Below are 22702 nucleotides of genomic sequence, written 5' to 3'. Positions count from 1 at the left end.
ACTAAATTTATTAACATCAGTATATTAGGGATACCTTATTTGCATGACTATAAAGGCTAGTTTTGGTAGGATAATAGAACCAACATAGGCACTAATCATATCTACAAACAATATATTGTTGTTTTATAATTTGCATGCAAGCCATCTTATCAAGGGTGTGAACAGAAAAATTCCTGGAGGAACTAATCAGAATACAGGAGTATACGATCTCTTTTATCTTACACTCCATGGCAATTGCTCCCACTGAAACATGCACAGGTATGCTCTCTCTCTTCTGTCCTCCTTCTGGAAGGTCTGGTTTTTGGAATTTGCTCTCATGAGAGATTTCTTACTGGATTCAATCTAGAGCAATGGCCTAGGAAGCTACCGGGGGGAAAGTATCCATTTGATATATGGTAAAAAGGGCCCCAAGTCATTATTACCCTAAGACACTGCTATCTGCTGTGGTCTGAATGTTCCCCCAAATTTTTATGTTGAAATCCTAATCCCCAAGATGATGATATTAGGATTGGGGGGAGGGGGGGGTGCTGTGGGAGGTGATTAGGTCATGGGTACATAGCTTTTATGAATGGGATCAATGCCCTTATAATAGAGGTCTGAGAGAGACCCCTCACCCTTTTAAGCAGGTGAAGACACAGTAAGAAGATGCTGTGTGTGTTAGTCTATTTTCACATTGCTATAAAGAACTACCTGAGACTGGGTAATTTATAAACAAAAGAGGTTTGACTCACATTTCCCCATGGCTGGGGAAGCCTCAGGAAACTTACAATCATGGCAGAAGGTAAAGGGCAAGCAGGCATCTTTTTCACAAGGCAGCAGAAGAGCGAGTGAGTGATAGGGGAGCTGCTAAACACTGTTAAAACAATCAGATCTTGTGAGAACTCACAATCATGAGAACAGCGTGGGGAAACTGCCCCTTTGTTCCAACTACCTCCCACCAGGTCCCTCCCTTGACATAGGATTACAATTTGAGATGAGATTTTGGGGGAACAGAGAGCCAAACCATATTATTGTGTATGAGCCAGAAATTCAGCCTTCATCAAACACTGAATCTGCTGGCAACAGAAGGCTTTATGTTTCATAGCCTCCAGAACTTTGAGAAATAAATTTATGTTGTTTATAAGCCACTTAGTTTATGGTAATTTGTTATAGCAGCCCAAATGGCCTAAGGCATTAATGGACCATGATAGGCACTCACCTAAGGGCTTTTACCTCTACCCTAAAGGAATATGCGTGTAGAGGAGAATGAATGTGTATAAATAACAACATTTGGTCCACAAAAATCAAATTTTTCTATTTTGGAGATTTGTTTGTTATGGTAGAATAATCTTGTAATAAATATAAGTAATTTGAGAAGGCTACCTTTGATCAGTTTTCTGTTAATTACAAGGAAATCAGTAGAGTAAATGCAAAAATCAGTAGCTTACTGTAGATCTTAGACACCTACTACTTTGGTAAAAGTAAATAAATGTTACTATTAGGATACCTTCTGTTTATTTTTGATTATTTCAACTGCTCAGGAAGTTGTAAGTTCTTATGTAACCCTTTGACTGCCACAGTTCCTCCCCTTCAGTGCCTGTAATAAGAAGCATCCATCCTGAACTTTTTGACTTTTTCTTTGTCTGCTTCCTATTTTTAATAAAATGTATTTACTTGGTTTCCTATTTATATGCATTCCTGTCAAATGACAGAAGGCAATCATATAACCAAAGCTGCTTTATTTATAGCTAGAAAAATCTTAACATAGGCTCTTTATGTACCTAAATGTTAGAAAAGAAAATAATGAAAATATCATAAACCCTAGGAGGTAGCTAATTCTGTCAATATATAAGTCCGTGAATAAATAGTGCATAATGTGCAAACTAGGCTTTTAAAATTAGAATTAGTCTAATGATGGTTCAACTTCCTCATCTGTGAAATTGGCATAATGATAATATCTCTCCTGTAAGTTTGCCATAGCAATAAAGTGAGATGACACATAAAAAGCTTTTCTGATGTTGTGCCATAGTAAATATTGAGTAAACATTAGTTGTATTATAATTATTTCTAGACATTTAGCAGTTTAAGAATATGTAGACTGAAATAAAGGGATCAGAGTGTAAACCTTTTTTGAGGTTAAAACATAAGGAGAAAAAACACATTCCTAAAAGTAAACTTTTACAGTAGTAGTTTTTTCATCCTTTGTAGTTAGTACTACCCCTTTGGGCAGTATATAATGTGTTGTATTACATGTTTCAAGAGTACTTTCTAGCATCCATTGGTCATATTTCATTAAGAAAGGTATAGTTTTACAAAAAGAAACTGTAACTTGAGAGAACATGAGAGGCAAGGTCATAAAGAAGAGCAGGGCCCCCCATAAATCAATTAAGGGTGATAGCTGGGCAAACGGGAACCAGAGGAGAGAGAGAGTGATGGTCTCTGCAGTGCAGGCTAAAACACTTCCAAGAACTGAGTAATCTACATTTCAACATTCTCAGATAGTACATACTAATTTTTATAAATGTAATCTTGATGAATGGCTTTGTTACAAAACAAAAATCCCTGGACTATCATGATGAAGGTACGAAACACAGGGAATTGATAAAGTCCAAATCCACATGCGGTAGATAGACACGTAATCATACTAAGACCATACAATATGACTAAGATGCTTTGACAGCTTAGAGAAAGATAGCAAATTTTGCTTGGGGGCTTTGGCAAGGACTGCATGGAGGAGGTGACACTGCATCAGACTGTAAAGCCTAAGTAGAAGTCACGGAGTAGTAAATTGGGGGCTCTGGGAAGATTAATCTTTACTAAACTTGTCCTACATCTTGTCTTGTGGTATTGTGGTCAGTGTTTCATGAATATTGCCTTACTTGAACCCTATGATCACCATATGGCTGGATATCTTATCCCCATTTTACAGGTTTTGAAATTAATGTTCGTAAATAACAAAGGCTCAAGTTTACACAGTTAGATAGAGGCAGATGTGACCTCTGAATCCATGGTTGCACGACTCCATGTTTCTTCTACTTCAAAGCACTGCTCTGGGAACATTCTATGAAAGAGCCTAGAGTAGCAAAGTTACATCATTTTGGAAAAAATGGCAAACTGAAGAATGAGTAAGTAGGTCAGTGTCACTAAAGCACATAGTTTTGGGAAAGGAAGAAGGTGCTGCAAAGAAATGTAATTGAAGAATTTTCTCATATTCCATTCTCTGTAAGGCCTGTTGTTTAATTTCAATGTTTATATTCACTCACACCTACTCACTTACACAACCGAGGCCTTCTCTTTTCATACCCACCATCCACACATCGTATCATCAAGCTACAATCCCGTGTTTCTAGGTTTATTCTCTTTTTTCTATTTTATTCTTAGTATCATCTTTGTCTTTATGAAAGAATTATCCTAGCCATAGAGGTTTTTATCCCAATAGTTAGATCAAAAAGTGTAGGCATTCTGTTTCCTATACTCCATCTTATAATGTTGAACTTAAGAATGAACCTTAAATTAACCAATTGTAACTGACCTGTAGCCATTCATGTCTCTTAGAAGCCAATTTTTAAAATTTGATTTACATTTCTGTTGAAAAGAATTCTGGTCAAAATAAATTAAAGCCCAAACTTTCTAGTTCAAAATTCACTGGCCTATTTTTCTGCAGTGGTGTTCCATTTCACATAAAGATGGTTTGGCTGGCTCTAGTCCTGATCTAGGCTGGTTATTCAAAGTCCCATGACATCGTTTTAAAAAGAGCCGGAATTGGCAAGCCTAGAGTTTTGGTCAAATTCCAGGTTGGATCATTAGGTTCAGCCTCTTAAATTCTCTCTGTGGCTTTTGATGGTATTCTGGCTTGTTTTGTCAGACTTCTCCTTGATGATTGAGAAACTCTCTTCAATAGTCAAGTGCACACATATACTTGTCTTTGGTACGAAGATCCAAGTGAGTAGGTCAATAGATTAGGGAGATTACCACAAAATTCTCTTATTGTAATAAGTGAGGAGTCTCTGGGAATCCTTTTGTTCTGGCAATCTATTGCTATGTAACAAATGACCCCAAAACTTAGTGGTTTCAGATAATGACAAAATTTATTTCACTTAAGTTTCTGCAATCTATGTGAGGTTTGTGTAGACAAATATTTCTGCTCTACTTGGCACCAATTGTATTATCCCAAAAGTTGGGGACTGGAATCATCTGTGGCCCAATCACTTGCATGTCTGGCAGATGATGCTAGCTGTTGGCTGGGACCTCTGGTGGGGCCTTTGGTCAAAACATCTCGACATGGCCTTTCTGTTTGGCCACTTGGGTTTCTCACAGCTTGGCTGTTGTGTTTTATGTGTGATTATCCTGAGAGGGAGTTAAGTTGAAGCTGAATCATCTTTTTTTCTAACTTAGCCTTCAGAATTATGCAAATACAACTTCTGCAACATTCTATTCGTTTAGAGTCATTATGTCCTGTCCATATTCAGGGGAAAGGGAATTACATGTTACCTTTTGAAAGACAGCATGTCAATAAACTTATGAATATATTTTAAAACACTGCACTTACTTTCTTGCCTCTATTTAAAATGAGAAAATGGAGCATCAGAGAGTGGCAGAGCTGTGATTAGATCTCAGGCTGTCTGACCTTGAATTGATTTTTTTTTCTCAATGTTAAATGTATTTGTGAACATTTTAAATGTACTTTTATGATAGAGTACTTGTACTATTTTGTCTAAATTAGGCATTGTCAAATCATGGCCTATAGGCCAAATCTGTACTGTTTGTTTTTGTAAGTAAAGTTTTATTGTGACACAGCCATATTTTAAAATTTCTATATTTTCTGTGGCTGCTTGTTATTCAATATTGCAAGCAGAATAGTTGCAATAAAGACTTTATGGGCTACAAATCCTAAAATATTTACTATTAGGCACTTTACAGAAAATGCAGGCCAACCCATGCTTTAGATTGTCAATCTATTGTACACATGATTTCTGAGCTTGAGGAGATGGGCCACTGGCTTAATGCTAACTGAACAGCAGGGTGCTAGACTGATGGAATTCTAAAACTGCTAACCTTTGGTCCCAGAGACCAAAGTGTCTGGATAGTTGGACTATGTATACCAAGCTGTATACAATGAAAAAGAGGTTTATAAAAACCACATTTGTTTTGTCAGTCAGGCTTCAATCAGAGTAGAAGAACCAGTAAGGATTATCCATAGAGACTTGACCTTTTGCAATTTTGGGGAGGCGATTCAATAGTAATATGGGAGGCTCTTCTATATTAGCCTGAAGTCATCACAGCAGGCATTTAAGAAGGAAACCATGGACAAAGTGGAACCTGACAGTCTGAGCTAGAACCCAGAAGGAAAAACTGGGACCTTCTGGATGAGTTGGCTTATGAAGATGAACTGGAACCCATGTCAGTCTCTTACTAAGAAGTAACCCTTGATAACATGGGTGTCCTGTAGAAGTCAGTCCCCTTTTTTACTTACCTGGCCCAAGAGATGCTAAAGAAGGAGCTACAGCAGGAACAGGGGGTTATACAGGAAGGAGGCTGAATGTTGCCACCAAGGTGAGTTGGCAGGTAGAACTTGACTCTGTAGTTACTGTGTCTCATACCCAGCTCCAACGTCTGGAGCATAAAAATAATCCAATGCGACTTCACTTCTGTCTTCTAAATCTCACACCAGGTGCCTCTTGAGGCCCATACTCACAAGAATCATGTGGGGAAGATAATATGAGAAATGGAGATCATCCAGTTGACAAAATACACATACATCTGTCACAACTTGAAAATATCACTATATACAGGGAGCTCTAGGTCTCATTGGAATAGTGTTCCACAGACATCTCAGAGTCTACACATACTCACCAAACTGACCCTGATCTTCTACATCCCATGCTTGATAATGCCACATCAACTCAGTTGTCCAGGCCGGGGACCTGGTAATATTTGAAGAGTTTTCCTTGTTCTTCAGCCAACTGTCTGAAGTGCCAATTCTACCTCTCAAGTGTGTATCTAATTGTTTCCTTCCTTGCTACTGCTACTACTTTAGCCATTGCCACTCCCCATGAGATTACTGCGTTGATATGATGGGGCTCTCCTGGTTACTAATCTTAAACTCCTTCAGTCAACTTCCCCACTACTCTCTGAGTAGAAAGTCTAAAATACAGATAATCATGACCTCCCCCCATCCACCACCCTGAAAGTCATTTTATGTCTCCTTATATTATTGAACACAATGTGTCAATTCAACATCGTACACAAAGCCATCCATAATTTGAACAACATCCTCTCTCTCCATTCTCCCACATTTAGATTATGTCCTGGCCCACGCTATCCTTTCATAAGTCTACCAACACTCCACATTCTTTCACATCCCCATAGTTTGGATGTGCTATTTAATCTGTCTTCTCCAAGCATTTGTACTTCCTGCCAAACACACATACTTTCTTCTCCAGAATAACTCATATTCATTCTTGAAGACTTGATTCAAGTTTTTTCTCCTCTAGGCGCCTTCTATAAACCTTCTTTCCTCTGCTCCAATTTGGGAAGTGCTGTTCCCTCTATACTCTCATCAACCACAGCAGCCTAGCCTATGTCTATTGTAGATTTGTCATACCTTGTTGTAACTATACGTTTATTAATAATGATAGTAATGATAATTATGGTACCTGTAGGTAATTGAATATAAACTTCTGTGTTAAAGTTGTACAAGAAAGCCATGCTTGGAGTCCAAAGCTTCAAGGTGGCCCTTTTTATTAGAGACTTGGGGGAGACTTGGACAGGAAGGATGTTTTTTGGCAGAGCTAACTGGCAGTCCCCATAGGCCGTCTCTGGTTTGGACAGCACCCTTGTGTGGGTGCTTGGTGCTTGATTAGATCACACCTTTTGATGTTGTCCCTGTTATCAGACTGTGGGAGGATCACAGATAGCACCCCCCATCCTGCCATTCAACATTGCCCCATTGTGCTCAAATACAAGCTCATCGCCTGTACTTGGATATGTTCTTTCTTCAAAGACCCCTTGGTCCATTACGTGCGCTGACTGCCAGTGGGCCTACCTTCCTTCTGGGCACCATAAACAATATCATTTAATTCTTAGAGCAGACTCATTAAGTGGGCAGCATTATCATCTGTATTTTAAATGTGAAAACTGGCCAGAGTTGACATAATTTGCCTACAGTTATATGCCTAAGAAGAGAGGTTCAAACTTGACTTTCAACTCTGTGTCAGTGTCTCAAACAGGGTCTGGCTAATAAGAGGCACTCATTAAATATTTACAAAGTTTTGGTTTAATAGGAGGAAGAAGTTTTTTTTAAAATCGATTGCACAGCATGGTGACATTGGTTAATAATAATGTAATGTATATTTCAAAATTGCTATAAGAGTGGATTTTAAATGTTCATAGCACATGCAAACAACAGAAGTATGTGAGGTTATGGATATGTTAAGTAGCTTGATTTAATCATTCTATAATATACACATACATCGCCTGGGCGCAGTGGCTCATGCCTGTAATCCCAGCACTTTGGGAGGCTGAGGCGGGCGGATCACAAGATCAGGAGATCAAGACCATCCTGGCTAACACGGTGAAACCCTGTCTCTACTAAAAATACAAAAATTTAGCCGGGCACCTGGCGGGTGCCTTTAGTCCCAGCTACTCGGGAGGCTGAGGCAGGAGAATGGTGTGAACCCAGGAGGCGGAGCTTGCAGTGAGCCGAGATAGTGCCACTGCACTGCAGCCTGAGCAACAGAGAAGACCCTGTCTCAAAGAAAAAAAAAAAAAAAAATATATATATATATATATTATACACACACACACACACACGTACATCAAAACATCACATTGTATCCTATAGATATATATAATTATTTGTCAATTAAAAAACTTAAAAAAGTTTAATGAATGAACAATTCAGTGAATGTTAATTTCAGTCTTTTAACATGGTCCTTAGGTTTTAATGCCCTAAATCGGAAAATGGCCTTTAAGCTGGTAATACTAGTCTTTATAAAAACCTGATGGAAGGCATATTTTTGGCAGGCAGACCGTTCAACTGTCTTGGATTACACCATACAGAGTGTGCACTCTGTATTCACATGAAGGGCCACCCTTCCAGGAACTGAGAATTTTCTTCTCAAAACATGCCAAACACTGATGATTACTGCCAGTTCTGGCTGAATTACAATGTCATCGCTTAATCCAAATGTCCAAACCATAGCCACATTTTAAGGTGAATGAATAATAAAATGATTGATACTTTAGATACTACCAAAATATAAATTGCATTAAAAATTTAAGAGCACAAAACTATATTAATAATTGAAAAAGATAAAAGTACAAATTAGGAAAATGAAATAAAACATATCTTAAACATAGTATTAGGAAAATGTTATAAGAGAAAGAATGGGAAATCAGTTTTCATCCAGTAGAATGGCTAAACTCATAAAGAAGATACTTTGCACACATTGATTGTTCTTTTCTGCCACCTAGCACCAAAACTCTCTCTGTATAGTTTGGTGAATTCATACCTTATGAATTTTGGTGGGAGGCACAGACTGCCTCCTACCAAAAGTTGTAAACTTTTAGATGCTACATTTTACGGTTTCCCATATAGTATGATTTAGACTCCTTCAAGTAGTATGAGAAACAGACGTGGTACCTTTGATGGAAAAGCAGACTTTTTTCTTACTGTCTATTCTCAACACTACACTTCGCCTCTGGTCACCAAAATGGGTGTGAGTTCTTCCCAAACACCAGACAGTTCTCTAGTGGACACCAGCTGGGTGTCCTCTAATTCACCCAGCTATCTACTTGGAGTTAGTGTCCGATTTCATAGGTTGAGGGCTCAGTTCCTCAAGACTCCTCCCAACTTCAGATGCCAATCACATGCTCCAGGCTTTGGCCTGTGCTTCTGAACAACCAGCTATAAATTGGGGTTTCCATGATCTTCTTGGTTCAATTAATTTGCTATAGTGGCTCACATAACTCAGGGAAACATTTTATTTACATTTATCCATTTTTTTTTAATAAAAAGTACTACAAAGCAAACAGATGATCCTCCAGGTGGAAGAAATGCCTAGACAAAGGCATGTGGAAAGAGGTACAGAGCTTCCATGCCTCTCTGGGTGCATCATCCTCCAGGAACTACCACTTATTCAGCAATCTAGAAGCTCTCTGCACCGTGATCTTTAGTTTTTTATGGATGCTTCATTACATAGGCATGATTAGTTAAATCACTGGCTATTAATGGTCAACTCTACCTTTTGCCCTTCTCCCCTCCTCAGAAGTTGAGGGCTGAGGTTGAAAGTTCCAACACTCTAATCACACGATTTGTTCTTCTAGCAGCCAACCAACTCCAATCATGAGGCTATCCAGGTACCCACCAAGAGTCACTTCATTAGAACAGAAGATGCTTCTATCGCCTAGGAAATTCCAAGGGATTTAGAAGTTCTTTGTCAGACACTCTTAGCACTCAGGAAATTATAAAGGTCTTAGGAGCTCTGTGCCAAAACTGGGCTCAAAGACCAAATATTAGAACAAAAGATTCTCTTAGCACCCCTATCTATGAGGTTATTAGGAGCTCTGTCTCAGGAACCAGGTGCAGATACCAAATATATATTTCACAATATCACAGTAAGAAATTCTCGGCCGGGCGCGGTGGCTCATGCCTGTAATCCCAGCACTTTGGGAGGCCGAGATGGGTGGACCACCTGAGGTCAGGAGTTTGAGAGCAGCCTGCCCAACATGGCGAAACCCTGTCTATACTAAAAATACAAAAATTAGCCGGGCATGGTGGCACATGCCTGTAATCCGAGCTACTCAGGAGGCTGAGGCAGGAAAATAGCTTGAACCCAGGAGGCAGGGGTTGCGGTGAGCGAAGATCGTGCCATTGCACTCTAGCCTGGGCAACAGAACAAGATTCTGTCTCAAAAAAAAAAAAAAAAAAAAAAAAAATTATCTAGAGGCAGTTGGCAGTTACTGCAAGTTTAATTTTTTTGGTGCAGTATTGGTAGTAGTGTGAATTTTTATTTTCCATGATTTTGAAATGGTCTCAAGTTTATTTTTTCATTAAATTAATTTGTTAAAAATTGAAAAAATAAACGCCGGGCATGGAGGCTCACACTTGTAATCCCAGCACTTTGGGAGGCTGAGGTGGGCGGATCACGAGGTCAAGAGATCAAGACCATCGTGGCCAACATGGTGAAGCCCGCATCTACTAAAAATTCAAAAATTAGCTGGGTGTGGTGGCGTGCACCCGTAGTCCCAGCTACTCAGAGGCCTGAGGCAGGATAATCGCTTGAACCGGGGAGGCAGAGGTTGCAGTGAACCGAGATTGCGCCCCTGCATTCCAGCCTGGTGACAGAATCAGTGATCAGATCAAGGTAATTAACATATTCATCATCTCAGACATGTATTTTTTGATCACTTCTATGCAATCCTATGCACTAGAATCCTAATGGATGCTTAGGTAGGGTGGATTAAAAACTTTCTTTGTGAGGTTATACCTATGAATTAAATCAAATACTTGAACTAAATAAGGTATGGTGTATATATTCTTCAGATAGAGGCAAAAAGAAAGACGCTTCTCCATTCCTCGTGGATATGCAGCAAATGAAGAAAATTGCTAGCACAAGGAATGGCAGTCTCGTGTGCTTTTTATTTCAGGGTAACAGCAAGCTCAGATTTCAAGCATCTACATTTGCTAACTTCTCTGCACTTATTCCAAGGCCAACTAAGGGAAGAGAATTCCTATTCTTTGTCAGAGAGTTTTCATTCCACACAGCAAGGTAATAGGCTGTAGGCCTCTCATGAAATAGGTTACTGTGATGGTTTGGGAGGGTTGATAGGCAGACACAGAGTTTTTAAAGCAGTGGAAATGCTTTTGTGTGGTACTATGGTAATAGATACATGTCTCTATACATTTGCCCAGATTCATAGAATGCACAACACCAATAGTAAACCCTAATATTAACTATGGACTTTGGATGATTGTGATGTGTTGATATAGGTTTATCAATTGTAACAAAGGTACTACTCTGGTGGGGGATGTTGATAATGCAGGAGACTATGCATGTGGGGCAGGAAGCATATGGGAAATCTCTGCACCTGCCTCTTAGTTTTTCTGTGAACTTAAATTGCTCTAAAAAAATAAAGTATTTAGAGAATTGCTATAGTGCCTATTAGCTAAGATTCCTTTGCCTTTGTGGCCCCTCTCTTCACTGAAGGGTTGCTGAAAGGAATGGGAAATTGTCCTACAGCAGGCAGTAGAAGGCAGGGGACTAACAGATATCACCATCTCCATTTGTAAATGAGGATAGCTATACTTAAAGAGAAAGTATTCTGCTCAAACTCTACAGTTAGTAAAAGGCCAGTATTTAAATTCAGAAGTTACTCCAATCTTGTGTTCATAACCACTGGACTCTGCTGCTTCCCAAAACTCACTTATTAGCATGACATAATGACAGTGTTTGGAAAGAGCTTTTCCACTCCGGATGTGTTTTATGTAAAAAATAATGCGTGCTTATTGAAATGAGTCAAATAATACTGAGTCATATAAGGAAAACTTTAATGTTATCTGCTTCCACTTTCTTGTTATAAACTCACTCCCTTGAAGTAACCAATGGCAACAGTTTGATATTTATCTTTCCGTGTGTTTATCTGCTCCATACAAATAGATCCCCCCAAAAAGCACAGAGGGGTTTTTATTTCTGTCTTCTTTAAAAATTGGATGATACTCTTTATATTGACCATTCCTTCAGGTATTTTAATAGATATATAATTATGTGTATAAATATATATGGCTTACATGTATAACTATATATGACATATATATATTGTATATGACAATCTAGTGCTTTTTTAATGTGTAAAATAGATTCCCAGAAAAGATAATACTGGGTCAGAGAATACATTTATTTTTTAAAATTTTATAAAAACTAACAACTTACTTTTCAAATTGTTTTACCAATTCACACCTCCTCAAGAGGTAAGATTGGCAATTTCCCCACACTCTTACCAGTCCAGAATCTTATCTGGTATGTCCATCTGAATGCCCACACACAGGCAATTCCATAGCTGGTTCATTCAGTAGCTCCACAATTTTAGTTCTCTGTGTTAACCGATTTGTAGTCTATTTGGCTCTTCCCTCATATCCACAAGATGGCTGCTGCATGTCTAGAGGTCTCTTCTTCCTGTTAAGATGTAAGCAGCAGAGACTATCCTGGGTGACTTAATCATAAAAAGGCTGTTAAAGGATGATCACTGGCTCACAGAATCATTGGGGAGGTTGAAGAACCAGATTTAGGGACAAATAGAACAATAGTCAAGCCATTGTATAGAAGAGATCAAAAAATACCTACCTAAGCCTAAAATATTTATCCAATACAGCATCCATTAGGATTCTAGTGCTGCTGTAACAAAATGCCACAAACTGGGTGGCTTAAACAACAGAAATGTATTGCCTCACAGTTCTGGAGGCTCAAAGTCCAAGATGAAGGTACCAGCAGGGTTGCTTTCTTCTGAAGGCTCTGAGGGAGAATGTTTCATGCCTCTCTCGGCTTCTGGTGATTTTCTGTCAATCTTTGGTGTTCCTTGGCTTGTAGACACATCACTGTAATTTCTACCTTCATCTTCACATGGTGTTCTCCTTACATTTGTACCTGTGTCCACATTTCCCCTTTTCACAGACACCAGTCACATTGGATTAGAAACCCACCTCACTCAAATATGACCTCATCTTGACTAATGACATCTTCAACAACCCTAACTCCAAACAATGTCATGTTGTGAAGCACTATGGGACAGGTTCCCAGCATATGACTTCTTGGGAGACACCATTCAGCCCACAACAGTGTGTTAAAAAGAATCAAAGAAATAATGGGCATAAGTTGTTTAGCACAATGTAAACTGTTTGGTAGATGTTATTAGCATTTTATACAGTCAGTCCCAATGTTTTGTCACTTGATATTTAGCTGTTTCACTCATTTAATCTGATAAAGAACTGTTCTTTTCTTTTACTATGTTGACTTACTCATTTGATGATGTTTAGCCACATCAGAAACACTTCTTCAGGGATCATGAGAATCTATATTGGAATGTTGTTTTAAGTTGTGGACCTCAGTCATGCATTATTTCATCAAAAGACTCATGTTGGTGGCTATAAAGATGGAAAAAATAGATACTGAGAAATCCAAAAGTGGGGAGGGTGGAAAGGGGGACAAGAATTGAAAAACTACCTATTGGATACTATGTTCACTATTTGGGTGATGGGTTCTCTAGAAGCCTAAATCCCAGCATTATGCAATACACCCATGTAACAAGCCTGCATATGTACCCTATGAATTTATAATTTGAAAATAAATAAATAAAAAAGATTTCTTTTTTACACACACACACACAAAAGAGGCTCAAGTTTGGACTGACATATCAGCAAGACATAGTGTCTTCTCAATCCTAGCCAGCCCCACATGTAGCATTCAAACAAAAACAAAAACATGTCTTTGTTCCTGCATTAATTCACTTAGGATTATGGTATTGAGCATACATGGACATATACATGGGAACAATAGGCACTGTGGACCATTAGACGGGAGGGAGCACGGGGGATGTGGGTTGAAAAACTACCCATTGAGTACTATGCTCAATACCTGGGTGCAAATATACACATGTAACAAACCTGCACGAATACTCCCTGTGTCTACAATAAAAGTTGAAATTAAAAAAAAATAATAATAACATGTCTGTAACTTCCCCAGTTTTAAACCTCAGAACTGTTAGCAGAATTTGTCAGAGGATCTCACAGTTTCGAGAACAGAAAAAGAGTTCAGGCCGGGCACGGTGGCTCACGCCTGTAATCCCAGCCCTTTGGGAGGCCGAGGCGGGCGGATCATGAGGTCAGGAGATCGAGACCATCTTGGCTAACACGGTGAAACCCTGTCTCTACTAAAAATACAAAAAATTAGCCAGGCGTGGTGGCGGGCACCTGTAGTCCCAGCTACTTGGGAGGCTGAGGCAGGAGAATGGCGTGAACCCAGGAGGCGGAGCTTGCAGTGAGCTGAGATCGCGCCACTGCACTCCAGCCTGGGTAACACAGCGAGACTCGGTCTCAAAAAAAAAAAAAAAGAAAAAGAAGAAGTTCAAATGACATAGGATTTCATTTCACGTTCAGAGTTCAGCTTGAAGCTACCACTGTGGACCACTCTTAGAAACTGGAGCCCTAGGGACATGAGTTCCTTGGGAATCAATGCATACTCATTGTATTGATACTCAGCCAACTTAACACGTGGTCTTTAAGGATGACCTTCCTAAGATCTTCTGTTAAACATAGGTATTTATCAAAGTGATTTATTTCTTCATTGGCCTTTTTTACATCACACTGGATAAGAATATACAAGTGACTCAGATGCATTAGTAACCACAATGGAAATAAAACTTTCTCTTAAAAATTGCATTTTAAACGTTCATTTAGAAGATGAGCAATCTAAAATGGTATTTCTATTGGAAGTGGTTTTCTATGAAATCGTAACTGCTTTCTCCACCATTCGTTTTTTCCATTTACTATCAGTATGTCAATATTATTTTGAAACTTTAGTCAATTGGACTACACTATAAATCCAAGTTTTCATTTTCCCTCACATTAACTTTTCTTCATCTCCCTTTTCAGCTATTAGTCATCATTGTTGATGCCAAAGTCCTTAGCACGTAGAGTTCAATTAGCTTGACAAAGTGTATTAGTTATGAAACAATTTGCACTTTATTTGCTGGCTATTGTTTTCAAACCAATCAGTTTAACTAAGTAACTTACATGAGTAAATAGGAAATAACAACTAGCAAATAATTGAAGCTCAGAGTATAGTTCTTTTGAAGTAGGTGAGTATATTTTGGCTGTTGGACATTGAGTCCTCAGCAATTCTAGGCTCACCATTCCTAAGCTTTTCTACTCTATAAACTTTCCTTAATTTCACATTAGCCATTCATGTGTGTGATTATACCTTGAAATTTCTCACCACCGGATCTGATTCTCTTAGGAAACTGAAAGCCAGAAATTTCCTACTTTAACAAAAGGACCCTTTATTTTTATGACTCCAATTATCTTGCTCCCTTTTTGCCTGTCCTTCAACCCTCACCATAATTGTCAAGTTCTTAACTCTGCTGTGTTCTCCAAATCTAATGTCTTTTGGTGGTTTCATGAAATTTATGGTAGATTTGTCATGACACCTTGACAATCTCAAACTCCGGACCAATGTAACTAAACAAATTTTTCTATTCCTTGGCTTCTAAGTAGGCTGGAGAAAAATCTATACCAATGCTTTTCTGATTTACTGTAAAGAATCATCAGAAGACAAACATAGTTTAATTTCAGGATTTTATAGTCACTGTTCTATGGATACTTCACCAACATTATAAATGGGTGCTCTGGTTATTTGTAACACCTGTTCATAACATTTTCTATATGAAAATTCTTGCAGCCATAGTCTTTCATGGAGAATTTAGACCTTTTTTTACTCATTTGCCTATATTTGCAGCAGCCCCAGGAGTGAGTAAAATGTTGGCTCTGCCCAAAGTCACTACCTTGAATCAACTCCATGCAGTCATTGGATGAAAGTCTATCCAAGCCCAAGTCTTAGTTAGGCTTCTCATTTTAATAAGGGGATGTCAGTATCCCTGCAGGCCTATTTGATTGTCAAAGCATGATAATCCTCTAGCTATTCCCTACATGCCATGTATAACCTTCAGGTTTTAGCCAGAGAATATAACTTAAAATGCTTTGCCATGTAATTGTTATCAAAAACTCAGTTTGAGTAATGTTATTCATGGATAACTTACTAAAGAATTTGTAATCTATGCGTTTTTGAATGTATTTTAAATTCCATGCCTAGATCATGCCAAATTAAACCACATTTTTGTTTGCTTATACAATTATTAAATATTTTTATAGAGTTTATGTGTTGGAACTATGCCTTTGGATTTATTCAGGGAGGTCAGTTGCAATGTTGCTCACTCTACCACTTGGTGCCCTTTTCATGAGGATTCATGGAAGAAATTTCGATTAGGTTTCTGTACTTGAAAAAAGCTTTTCTGAAGGAATGTCAGTTTTATTCTCTGCTTTGTTAACTATTAATAGCATGCTTAGATTGTAAGTGTAGGACAGCTATATAGTAGAATTTTATATTATGCAGTTTGGGATGTAACTTTCACCTTGGGCATTATTTCACCTGTACTTATTTTCTCCTTGCCTCAATTTTCTCATCCTATTTTTTATACTATACGTTCTTAAAATGCTGTTAAAAATCCTTTATAAAAATTAAGCAGAGACTAAATTTATAACTCAACAAGTAATGCACAAAAAGAATGACCTCTACCAGTATTTTCAGGAAAGACACATAGTTATAATGTCTTTTAAAACAAGGCTATTCTGTTGGCCTGAAATGGCTAGTGGTCTCTCAAAACTGAGCTGAGAGTGGCCCCCAGCAGAAAGCCAGCAAGAAAGCTAGGTGTTAGTCCTATAGAGGTAAGTAATCGAATTCTGCCAACAACCGTGAATGTGGAAGATGACCAGTAGTCTCAGAAAAGATGGTAGCCCCCTCTGACTCCTTGATTTCAACCTAGTGAGACCCTAATAAGCACAGGATCCAGCTAACTTCTGCCAAGACTTCTGATCCGTAGATATTGTAGTGAGGATTAAGCTCTGACTTTTTATCTTGGCCAAATTCTTACCCAAGAGGTCTAGGGAGTTCATGCCCTACAAACCATCAGTTCTCATTAGATGGGTTTTATTTGACCCTATATATCGTGACTTACTTTTCAATCTGACTCTGGCATAACATTATGAAACAAGGAAAAAGTATTTAACCCCAAAATGTATTTCCTTGCCATACCTTGAAATTGCCCTGAGAAGTCTCTTGTGGGAAAAATCCACATTCTATAAAGAATCCCCTCCCCCTTTTGTTTTCCTTCCATTCTTTGCAGATCCAGGAGATAATCAGCTAAGAGCCAGGCACCATTATAGGTCTGATAGGAAACATTTACAACCTGTTCTGTCTCTGAAGTCTGCTGAGAGCTTCCTCTGCACAATAAAACTTGGTCTCCACAATCCTTTATCTTAACCTGGACGTTCCTTTCCATTGATCCCAGGTCTTGAGATAAACTCAACCACTTGTCAACCAGAAAATGTTTAAATTTACCTATAGCCTGGAAACCGCTGCTTTGAGTTGTCCTGACTTTCTGAACCAAACCAATGTATTTATTCAATTTTGTCTCATGCCTCCCTAAATGTATTCAATTGATGTCTCATGCCTCCCTAAAATATACAAAACCAAGCTGCACCCCAACCACCCTGGGCACGTGTTCTCAGGACCTCCTCAGGGCTGTGTCATGGGCCATGGACACTCATATTTGGCTAAGAATAAATCTATTCAAATATTTTACAGAGTTTGACTCTTTTCATCGACATAAGATACTAAATTTGTATTGTTTTGAGTTGCTAAGTTTGTGGCAAATTGTTATATAACAATAGGAAATTGATGAAGAACCAAACAACCCAGGTGTACCAACATCATGATAAAGCCTAGTAAAGATAGTGAACTTGAAAAAATGTTCTTTGGACATTCAGCCTAACAGACAAATTAATTAATAATGCAAATAAAATCAAGTCATAGTTAAACTTGCTTATGTCGACAATTCTGTTCTTATAAGACCTACCTGCCCTCAAGAGAAATTATTTTCCAGAGCCCAACACATTGGTGTTTTATCAGCACCTAATTGACCTGGGGAAAGCAGAATGCCTAACTCCAGCCTGTGGTATTTTGTTACAGCAGGCTGAGCAGACTAATACAGATTTTAATATATAGACTAAAAGTAAAGGGATGGAGAAAGATACCCCTAGTCAAAATAAAGAAAGTAGTTATGTTAATCTAAGACAGAGCTGACTTCAAAGCAAGGAAACTTATTAGGGATAAAGAGGGTCAATTCTTCAAGAAGGCATAATAATTCTTTATTTTTACATGCCTAAAAATAGAGTGTCAAAATATCTGAGACAAAAACATGGAACTGAAATGAGAAATAGATGGATCCACTATTATAGTTGGAGACTTCAGTACTCCATCATAAATGAACAGACTCAGTGACAGATAATCAGGACATACTTGCACTCAACACCACCACTAGTCAACTGGATATGTTATAAATGACATCTATAGAATACTTTATCTAACAACTGCAGAATACACATTCTTCTGAAGCTCACATGGAACATTCAAAAGATATAACACAGTTTGAGCCATAAACCACACCTCAACAAATTTAAAAGAATAGAAATTATGCAATGTATGCTCTCAGAACACAATGGAATTAATCTAGAAATTAATAACAGAAAGATATCTGGAAAATCTCAAAATACTTGGAAATTAAACGACACACTTCTAAATAATGCATGGATCAAAGAATAAGTCTCAGAAGAAATTTTAAAATATTTTGAACTAAATGAAAATGAAGATGCAGCTTATCAAAATTTGTGAGATGCAGTGAAAGCAGTGATTATGGGGAAGTTTATAGCATTGCACACACATTTTAGAAAAGAAAGATCAAAGACCAATAATCTAAGCTTCCACTTTCAGAACGGAAAAAGAAGAGCAAATTAAATTCAAAGTAAGCAGAAGAAAATAAATATAAAAATAATAAAAATTAGAGCAGAAATCAATAAAATTGAAAACAGGTAATCAATGAATAAAAATCAAGAAAACTAAAGCTGGTTCTTTGAAAAAGAATCAATAAAATTGAGGAACTTCTAGCAAGGCTAAGAAAAAAAGAGAAAACATAAATTACTAATATTAGAAAAGAGGGATTATTATTACAGATCCCATGGACATAAAAAAGAAAACAGAATACCAGCAATAATTCTATGCCCATACATAGTTGATAACCTAGATGAAATGGACCAATTCCTGCAAAGACATAATCTTTTTAAAAAATAAATTTTATTGTGTATACTTAAGGTATGCCACATAATGTTTATAAATATATGTATAAATATATAGAACCAAACATACATATTTAGTAAATATACATATTTACTATACATATTCACTATAGTATAGCATGCCATCTCTCTTGCTCCCTCTCATGCAGTGTGACATGCCTGCTTCCTCTGTGCCTTCCACCATGAGTGGAAGCTCCCTGAAGCCCCACCAGCAGCAAATGCTGGTGCTATGCTTCTTGCATAGCCTACAGAACCATGAACAAAATAAAATTATTTTCTTTATAAATTACCCAGCCTCAACTATTCCTTTATGCAAAACAGACTAACACATTTCCAAAACAGAAAGCATCAGGCCCAGATGGATTCACTGGGGAATTCTACCAAACTTTTCAGCAAGAAATTATACCAGTTCTTTACAACCCCTTTCAGAAGATTGAAGCAGACAGTAATAAAAACAGTGTGGTATTAGCAAAAGAATAGACAAATAGATTAATAGAATGGAATAGAGAGCCTAGAAACAGACCTACATAAATATAGCCAACTGATCTTCGACAAAGGAACAAAGGGAATCAATGAAACCAAAATAGTTTTTTCAGCAAATGGTGCTGGAACAGCTGGACATCTACATGCAAAAAGAGGAATCTAGGCACAGACTCTGCATTGTTTATGAAACTTAACAAAAAATGAGCGACAGACCTAAATGTAAAACTAAAAACTATAAAAGTCCTGGAAGATAATATAAGAGAATATCCAAATGACCTTGGGTGTGGTGATGACTTTTTAGATACACAGCAAAGACAAGACCCGTGAACAAAATAACTGATTGGCTGGAGCTTATTAAAATCAAAATTTTCTTCTGTGTGAAAGACAATGTCAAGAGAATGAAGAGGCAAGCCACAGATAGAAATATTTGCAAAAGACGTAGCTGATAAAGGAGTGTTATCCAAAATATACAAAGAACAAACTCAACAATAGGAAAAAAATAACCCACAACCAATTAAAAATGAGCAAAAATCTTGTACAGATGCTCCATCAAAGAAGATATATAGATGGCAAATAATGAAAAAAATGGAGGTTGAGGCAGGAGAATCACTTGAACCCGGGAGGCGGAGATTGCAGTGAGCTGAGATCGTGCCACTGCATTCCAGCTTGGGAGACAGAGCAAGACTGTGTCTCAAAAAAAAAGAAAAAAAAATGGGTCAACATCATTTGTCATTAGAGAATTGTAAATTAAAAAAAAAGAGACACCCCTAATGGCTAAAATCCAAAACACTGATAATACAAAATGCTGGTGAGGTTGAGGAACAACAGGAACCCTCATTTATTGCTTGTGGGATGTGAAATGGTATTGCCATTTGGAAAACAGCTTAACAGTTTCTTATAAAACTAAACATAATCTTAAAAAAAAATCTTAAAATCCAGCAATCACTCCCTAGTACTTACTCAAATATGTAAAAATCTTATTCTGCACAAAAATCTGCACATAGATGGTTATAGCAACTTTATTCATAATTGCTAAAACTTGAATGCAACTGAGATGTCCTTCAGTAGGAGAATGAATAAACAAACTGTGGTATATCCACAATGGAATATTATTCAGTGCTAAACAGAAGTGAGCTAACAAACCATGAAAAGAAATGGAGACAATTTAAGTGCATATTATTAAATGAAAGAAATCTATAGAAAATGTTACATACTGTATGATTCCAAATATATGACATTTTGGAAAAGGAAGGATAATGGCAGGGTGGGTGGGGGGTGGTCAGGATGGTTAATGGGTACAAAAAGTAGTTGGAATGAATGAATCAGACCTACTATTTGGTAGCACAACAGTGTGACTATAGTCAATAATAATTGTATATTTTAAAATAAAGAGTGTAATTGGATTGTCTATAACTCAAAGGATAAATGCTTGAGGGCATGGATACCCCATTCTCCATGATGTGCTTATTTCACATTGCATGTCTGTATCAAAACATCTCATGTCTCCCATAAATATATACACCTATGTACCCACCTAATTTTTTTTTAAAATCAGTGTTTTCCAGGCGTTATAGGAGAGGGAGGGATGAATAAGTGGAACGCAGGATTTTTAGGGGCATTGAAACTGTTCTATATGCTACTGTAATGGTGGATATATCTTGTTATACATTTGCGAAACTCCATAGAATGTATAATAAGACTGAACCCTAATGTAAACTATGGAGTGTGGTGATGATGATGTGTCAGTGGAGGTTCACTGTAACAAGTGGGCCACTCTGGTGTGGAATGTTGACAGTGGGGGAGGTTATGCACGTGGGGCAGAGGGTATATGGGAACTCTATACTTTCTTCCCAACTTTTCTGTGAACGTTAAACTTATGTTAAAAAATAAAGTCTATTTTTGAAAAATCTCCTCAGCAAAGAAGACCAAACTAGACAACATAAAAGTAATTATTTTTATCTATCTATTATACGTCTCTCTTTCATTATCCCTATTCTGTCAATTTTTCAATTTCTCTGTTTCGAGTTGAGAAAAACCTAGTGCAGCCTTATGACATTAGGAAGGGTCCGCTACTGGTGTAATGAAGAGAGTTCTGGAGTGGGGAGGGAAAGAGAAGGATGTGAAATTCAGCAATAAGCTTTTCAGTGTACTGGTCAAAAATTTCCCAGTGGTTTTCCTTGGGAATTCCTGTGCACTTATTCTTCCTTCCTCCAGTCTATTTCCCTTTCACAATACAATCTCACTTTAAATAAAGGGGGAAAATAAAGGATGTCTTTTAGTTTTGTGTTGGAAAGTAACCCTCTTATATTTATCTTTTCACTGCTGAGTCTCTCAGCCTTAGAAGGTTTGAGAGATCCAGACTGCCTTGAGCCTGTTAGGGCTCTCGTGCTGATCTTATGTACTTTTCTTCCATTATATGTTATTCCATATGCATATTGCATTGAGATGTGTAAACTTTGCTTACTACATTGACCTTGCATGATGTATATAAAATGTGGTCAATTGATTTGGGCAATTGATTTGCTTCTATAAAATACTGAATTTCCTGACAAAAATTGCTAGAAGTTATAATTTTATTATCCTCATGGTTTTGAAATGCAGATGCTGAAGGTATAACAAGCATCTGTAACAGTTATTACAGTTTGTGCAGTTGCTTATTTGAAAGGAAGGTGCTGAAATTTATCTTCTTAATTTTTTTTTCAAGCAGAAGCTTGCAAGACAAAATGATTCTACTAGAAACTCTCAGTTCCTTGTATTAAGAGCAGCATCCAGTGACATAATTAAAGAGGATGAGGAAAGGAAACCATCACCAAATATTTCTACACTTAAGAGATGGTTTATCTCATCAAATGGGATAAATATATAAGTCTATCAGCTCTTCCTTCACCTCACAGACTTCATTACTCATCTTATACCCATCCTATGTTCTTGCACGTGAACTATTTCAAGTTTGCCCCCAGCAGTCTTGGTCTTTGCTGTTCCTTGTTGGAGACTCCCCACAAACTCCCAACTTAGGTTCAGTCCATTTTTCCTGTTCAATTTGAATGTAGAATTCTATGACCATTCAATAACACTTGTGAACAGGATGTGAACTGTTGTAGTAGGATCTGCAAACATGGCTGCCAATTCTTCCCATGTCTACAGCTCTATGCCACTTCATTCTCAAGAGGAAGAGTCTACTTCCCTTCCTACTGAATCTGGGCTGACCCTGTGTCTTCATTTGACTAGTAGAATATACAGAAAGTAAAAACATGTGATTCCAGACGTAGATTTTAAGAA

General features: G+C 37.7%; 1 protein-coding gene across 3 annotated transcripts in view; it reads left to right on the top strand.

The window, feature by feature from the left end:
- The window catches only part of N6AMT1 (N-6 adenine-specific DNA methyltransferase 1), a 494077-nt gene that overhangs the window by 339302 nt on the left and 132073 nt on the right, over positions 1–22702 (top strand). For 2 of the 3 annotated variants that reach the window (XR_010138799.1, XR_008517487.2), the window contains exon 14: positions 142–258. The gene's annotated coding sequence lies outside the window, so the exon portion shown is untranslated. Of the gene's footprint in view, positions 1–141; positions 8989–22702 lie in introns of those variants that run through there. The other variant, XR_010138800.1, reaches the window with a different exon arrangement.

Source organism: Pongo abelii, chromosome 22 (genome assembly GCF_028885655.2).
Source record: "Pongo abelii isolate AG06213 chromosome 22, NHGRI_mPonAbe1-v2.0_pri, whole genome shotgun sequence".
Taxonomy (NCBI): Eukaryota; Metazoa; Chordata; class Mammalia; order Primates; family Hominidae; genus Pongo; species Pongo abelii.
Note: the sequence above shows the minus strand (reverse complement) of the source record. Positions and strands in the feature narration are given on the sequence as shown.